The following is a 7,071-nucleotide window of genomic DNA, read 5'->3' as shown; positions in this document are numbered from 1 at the left end:
GAGCTAAGAGCGTTACCTTCACAGTATAAGATACCATGATGGGTCAAGTGCACCAGACCAGTCAGTGGGTCCATAGGAGTTCTGCTCACTCCTTCAGCTGCACCTGCAGAATGAAGCCTGGGCCAAATTCTGAAAAATGTGAAAGAGTAGGAAAATAATAAGTACCTTTTTTCTTTTAACTTTGCATCATCAATGCGTTTTGGTAGAGCTGACATAGGCATTCATTTTATGTATGCAACTGCACTCCAAGCAATTTTATTTCTTCAGTATGTCTAGGACAATGGTTCACATTGTTATTGTTGGAGTTAGCCAGAGAAGCAGCACAACAAAGTTATGCTTCTTGAATGCATTTTTGCTGACAACATTTTGTTGCAAACATTTTTTGATGGAGTTAGGAAATTTGCACAGGACAGATTTTCTGTTGGAAGATGCTGATTGAAACTGAAATGCTTTTAGAAATATGCTATATCTTATTAGTACAATGTTGATATGTACAACACTGATATGTACAATATTAAAAGCAAAAATATGCTGTTAAAAATTAAACCTATTCAAATATAATGTTTCCCAGAAAAATCTGAGCTTGATGCTTTTCCTTTTTTGTCAGGTACAACAAAATTTGTAAGTCTTTCAATTTTCCTGAGCTGAGAGTCCATAATACAAAGTACAAAGATACAGATACCTGAATTGTCTATTCAAAGTTTTCGGTGTATAAACCAAATTTTTCAAACTCAAAGGAACTTCAAAAAACAACATGTATTATTCATTTCTACAATAATATTCCAAAGGAAGATTTAATAACATGAATATTACCTTCAAGGCTACTCCTTGCTGAGGCATGATACAGCACTGGTCCAGTGCTGATGTTTCCTACACAAAATGCCAAAGATGTGCATTCTAGCCATGAGATTAGATAATTTAAAGATGTTACTAAAGATGGACAAGGTACTTTCTTGTACATTTCTCCCCTAAATCAGGAGGAAAACTGGCAATTAAGTTAGGTTATGAGAGATTTTTGTCCTTTCTTGATCCTACATGACACTTGTGGTAATTTAGGACCTATTCTTTACATGGAAATGGCCAAAGGTGAAGACCCATGAACACTTTCTAGGACAACTTTAATAAAAGAAATAAGGCTGTAGCACATGGCAAATTACACACAGAGAAAAAAAAAAAAAAAAGATGCTAAACCAGTAAAGCTAAGTACTCACAGGTCAGAAAATGTGGGAATAGTATTTGTTGTTGCTTGCTGATGAGCACTGAAAGACAGTCCTTAATTCCACAGTTCTGTAATCATATACTTTGATCCTAGACCCATGAGTACGCAGGATCTTTACTCTTACTCATTACATAGGAAACATCACACACATTTAATAGCCTTTCAGCATTTTATTTTGCCCTGTTCTTCAGCATAGTAAGGCTACCAATGGTTTTAATTGTCCAGTGGCCCTTTTCAGGGAACATGAAGATGTTAACACTTTTTAAAGGAAAAAGAATAGAGGTACAGAAACCTCAAGACTCAAAGTACCCACTAATTTTGAATTTTGGATTCCCTTTTTGGCAGTATTTGGCATTATGCAAGCATTTCGGCTGAAAGGGGTTCGGTTCTTGTGGGCATCAGCCATGGCTGAAGCTTCCCACCCCTACAACATTTCAGATCACAGGCTCCAACTTCGAGAGGAACTCAGAGCAACAACAGGAGTGATTGTATTTTCCTGTTATTAGCATTCTCACAGGAAACATTTTGTTCCTGTTTCATAGTCCCCTTTCTCAGGCACTATACATGTTCTGATTTCTGAAAAAAACAAGCAAAAACCTCAGCAGTCTGAGCAAACTGTTCTATCTCCCAGGCTGTGGAGATTCTCAGTCACACCATTATAAACAGTTTAGGAAGAGTCCATCGTGCTAGTGAGGTGGCACAGTGAACTTCCTTCCATCACAGGAGGCAGTGAATAGAGCATGAACCACATGTAGTACAGGAGGCAGATTTATAACAGCTACACTGACTGTTGTTTAGGATGAATCCTCTAACAGGACATTAGGAAAAATTTCTTCATGGAAGGGGTTGTCAAGTATTGGAACAGATGGTCCAGGAAAGTAGTTGAGTCACCATCCCTGGAAGGATTGAAAAGATGTGTAGATGTGGCACTTAGGAACACAGTTTAGTTATGGTCTTAGCAGTGTTAGGTTCTAACATTTGGACTTGATGACCTAAAAGAGCTTTGTGATGATTTGATGAAGTGCTTTGCCACATCCTAACAAAAAACCCAAACTCCTCCCTAAAGCCCTGCTGAAATTCTGTATGAAGGGAATTAACCATTTCACCAATAGGCCATGAAAACTCATCACTCATTCAACAGAATCATTAAAGCTTTGTTCACTTCAGAACCTGAGCTAAGATGAGAGAAAGTGAGAACTGGAAGCATCCATTTTTATAGGAGGAGGATTCACTGTGTCATTGTAGATCTTGGCACCCAGGTTCCTGGCTTTCAGTGGCTAGATTTCAGACAAGACTTTAAATCTTTCCTAACCTGGTGATTTATTTTCTTGGTTTTAAAAGAGGAAACCCTTCTAAGTGTCCTTTTTGCCTTTCCAAGCAATTAACTATTTCAATCAGCAGCCTAGGGAACTTTGTTCCACTTCTCACGTTTCTACATTTGGGGCACATTGGCAAAATTGCTGAAAGGACACAAGCAACATGTGGCAGGTGGTGCTCACCCCTCAGCAGGACAAAGCCCACAGTTAAATGTGTATTTCCACTAAGATGAGTGCAGGGAAAACTACAGGCAGGCAAAGGGCTGTACAACCTTGTCCTCAGGCACAGGACAGTGGCTATTTCAGTCCCAGCTCCCGAGGACAGCCTGTCAGACAGATGCGTTGGCTCATACTGAGCTCAGTCCCACGCTGCAGGAACAGGGCCAATTGCCATAGAGCACATTAAAAACAATGCACCACAGCACGCTGGGCTTTCCCCATGTCTTCTGCTGCCTGTCTGCAGTGCTGCTGCTCCTGCCTCTCACCATCACTTTTGCAAGCCTCATTCCTCAACCAACTCCTTCCCTCCTGCCATCCACTCAAGCAGACCCTGAGGCCCCCCACTGAGTTCTCTCTCCATGCCTTATTGCTGCTGTGCTGCCTTCTCCATCCCTGGCCCTGCAGGCCCCTCATCTCCTGCATTGCCTGCAAGCCCCTTACTGCTCTCAGCCACTTCTCAGCCTGTTTGCTGACCTCTCCTTCCTACTCCTCCTTGCACGTCCTCTCTGTCCTGCCCTCGTGTTCCTCACTGCCTGCTGCTTTCCCCCTCTCATTATAGCAATATAGGTATTTATTTATTTATTTATCTCTGTACGTGTCTCAGTTTTTGTATGTTGAGTGTACAGGCCCCGGGTGAATGCAGAATTCAAACCATCCTGGAGAGACACAGGGTCAAGCAGCCTGGCAAGTACACAGGGCCACGAGGCAGACTGATGGGACAAGCTGCAGCTCTTACCCTTGGGAGACTCACATAACTTGTGAAAATCGTGCGCACGGTACTGTGCCTGAAAAGGATGTGTCATCACCTACATTTAACAGTGGTAACAGCAGAGAAAATGGGATGAAGCATGCACTGAAGGCATTTGAAGGAACAATTTTTCAGCTGCTTTTCTCTATGCCAGATGATTCTGTTGTTCAGTCCATCTCTCCGGGTGGTGCTGTAAACAGGGAGTCACACAGAAGAAAAAGATCTTTTCTGTCAGCCATGCTGGGGGAACAAAAAATGGGGTAAGTGCAAAGATGACCCTCATTCAAAACCAGTCTTTGCTTGGGAATCAGATTCAGCATCCTCGATCAAAGATAGGTTTTTCCCCACAGATTCCCTGCAACACACCCTAGGCTACCAGGAGGGCAGATTCCATGTCTAAGCTGTAGTTTAACAACTCAGACCATCACAAACAGTAATCAGCTTTCACTCAAAAACATGTGCATGTGGGCTGCCTTATTGCTCAGATCAGTTTTGAAAACAGCTTTCTCAACAGTTGCTGGGGACATAACTATACACCATATACCAACAAGCCACAGAGCAAGCACTAATCTAATGTATTTCGGTGGTGGGGGTGTTTGGGTTCCTTTACTTATCAAGACAGAAGAGGAAGAGTGAGTGAAGAAGTGAGTAGGCTCTGATAGTGCTACTGATGGGAAAACAGTAAGGATGCACGCTGGCAGGGGAGTCAAGAGGTCGACCTGACTACAGGGAAGGACTGGGGGGAAAAAATACATCTGAGTTCAACATTTCTGAACTAACAAATTTCTCAACCTTTAATTAAAAGAAAGAAAACTCACTGCTCACATTGCACAGGCACCTTCATGCATGGATCCAGGAGGTCTATTTTATTATACAGAGAGGATGCAGCTGGGTGCCAAAGGTGCAGCAGACTTGGGGTTTATTGCTCCTTTTGCATACCTGAATCACACTAAAATAAGGAAGCCAATAGGGAAAAATAAATCTTACTGAATAAATGTCATTCCCACTCCCAGTTTTCTTTCCTTCCTACACAGCTAATACTTTTTAATCATCTTGTGTCAGTACAATGTCATGTTCTGTAATAACAGTGTGAGATGAACCTGCTTATCTTTGACAGCACAAACTATGCCTGCCAGGGTTTTGCCCAAAGCAAGTGCTTCTTCATGTCTCTGCAGACTGGCCATTTCCTCATTTATGCCACACCAAAAAGATAAACTGCTTTGTGCGCAAGGAGGGTCTTAATGCTCTTGCTTTCACATAGCTGCTCTTATTCCTCAGGAAGAATCTCAGTCTGCTTTACAAACATTGCCAACAGATTTACAAACTATATATAGAAATTGTTTCACTTGCTACTGATGTACAGACATAGGGTGACCACAGCAGCTGTTTGGAATTACATCGCAATATTGCTCAACAGGTTTGGAAAGGAAGTAGAGGCCACTGTATTGCAAAGAAAGTAACAGAGGAACTGCTGTATGCACAAAAAAAGTGGGATTTGGAAGGGCAATTTCAATAGGATGCAGTTAGCCTACTCTTTAAAAAATAAAGTATACTAAAAAGGTATAATCTACCAATGTAAGAACTATATTATTTGTGGTGGTATTTGCAAATACACTGTAATATGCACGTCCATATGAGGTAGTTATTAAATTATAAGCGGTTACAAAAACTGCATGTATTTCATCCTTTGTTAATACCTGAGTCCCAGACAGCTCTCTCATGTAACTTAGCCAAACCCATGGTTTGTCATTCAATTTAAAAAATGACTCTATTTCTTTATACACAGAGAGCAAAAGAGGTACTTACTTCTATATTTAGCATTTCCTTTGTCACTTTTTTTTTAAAAAGGAGATTGCAGAAATATAAACAAGTTAGATACTTCATAGGGAATTAAATACAAGCAGCAGTACTAACCAGGTAAATTCTCTACTTTACTGTCTTTAATTAAGTCGGGTTTTTAGCTGGCTTTTTTTTTTGTTAGTCCATATTAATGATAACAGGAGTTCTGGGAATATCTACCATGCACAAAACATGTGGACAAACGGCAGTGGGTTTGCCCAATTAAATGTAGAGATTTCTACTGAAAATTTGAATTTTGAAAATTAAATATAACTACATTGTACATGTCAGCAGAGCTACACTGCTACATCATTCTTATGACTACTAGCCATTCACTAATATATTTTTACAGCTTTTCAGGAGAATCCAGCTCCCTCAGCCATTGCTTATAAGACTTATGTTCCAGCCCCTGGAAGTGATGGAAAAGCAGAAGAGATAAGACCTGTTCTATAGAGATAAGTCATCACAAATTTATGTTCATGCAAGCCATAGCCAAACCAGGGATATTTTAGAAGGCTCTTCTGCCCCAAGTAAGGGTCACAAAAAATCCCTTTACCTTACCCCAAGGTAGACACAAAAGAGCCTGTGACTTTGTGACTGTGTTTTTCCATGTGTGACTCCTGTACTAACAGCAATATTCTGAGAAAGGGCAGCTCAGGCACTTGGAGCCTGTGCCAGAACACAGGCTGCGGCAGTGAAACAGTAAAACTGGTGCCCACCTCCCACCTCAGCCTCACCCCCACCAGAACAAGCTCTGCCATGCCAGCTCCCAAAATTAGACAGTAGTCAGTGCATGGAGTTTTATGGATGACCCACGCATAACATTATGGCTTCTGCAGGGAATAGCTGGTCATATACAGGACTCATGGCTGTGGTCCCCTCTTTCACTGAGCTCTGAAAACACTCACTGCTACAAAGTCCATCCCACGGGTGCTGAAAAGGCTGATGTAACCACTGTTGAATGTCTGGCTCCTTGGAGAGCTCATCAGCCTGGTGCAGCTGCTTGTGTCAGATTTTATGAGAAACAGAAACCAAATTATACCTCTGGTTTCAAACATTGCCCCCAAATCGATAGGAGTCCCTATCCCACAGCATGACTGAATCAGTGCCAGGGCATTTAATTACTTGTAGACAACATTGCCCGGGGGTGGGCATGCCATGGAATTGGGTTGCGGTGGAACAGCCTGTGAGACACACCCAAATAGTCGAGAAAATTAAATTCTAGTGGTGCAAGGGTTCAATCACAGTCCAAGCAGAGAAAATAAGGTGGTTTTTTTTCCTACCAATTTATTCTTCCAGCTGGGGATGTTGCCTTTGCCTCTTTTCACACAACCACCAGTTCTGGTCCAGTTACATTTCCTGCTCCTACCACCATTTAGTCAAGTCCATAGAAGTAGTATTGCTGCAAAATATGGGAGTCAAAAGAGTTGTTCAATTCGTAGCTGGGTCATAAACCTGACCTGGGAAAAACAGCTCCCTTTCCATGACTATCTCACCTCGTATTTCATTTAAAATAAAGTTTTGCTTCTCCCTCCATTCGCTTCACAGATGCCTTGTAAACATGAAACACTTTCTCATAATTCTGTACTTGGTTTAGTAGCTGGAGGAGGGGGGTGCGGGAAGGAGAGGTGGGGAAAGGAGGAGGGAAGGGAGGGTGGGCAGAAGTCTTCAGTAAATGAACAGCTTCAATGGTGAAGGACAGAAAAGATTTAAACCAGTATTAGGCCACC

The sequence above is a fragment of the Coloeus monedula genome (genome assembly GCF_965178545.1).
Source record: "Coloeus monedula genome assembly, chromosome: 4".
In the NCBI taxonomy this organism is placed as follows: Eukaryota; Metazoa; Chordata; class Aves; order Passeriformes; family Corvidae; genus Coloeus; species Coloeus monedula.
The sequence above is the reverse complement of the archived record's forward strand: the minus strand, read 5'-3'. Positions refer to the sequence as shown.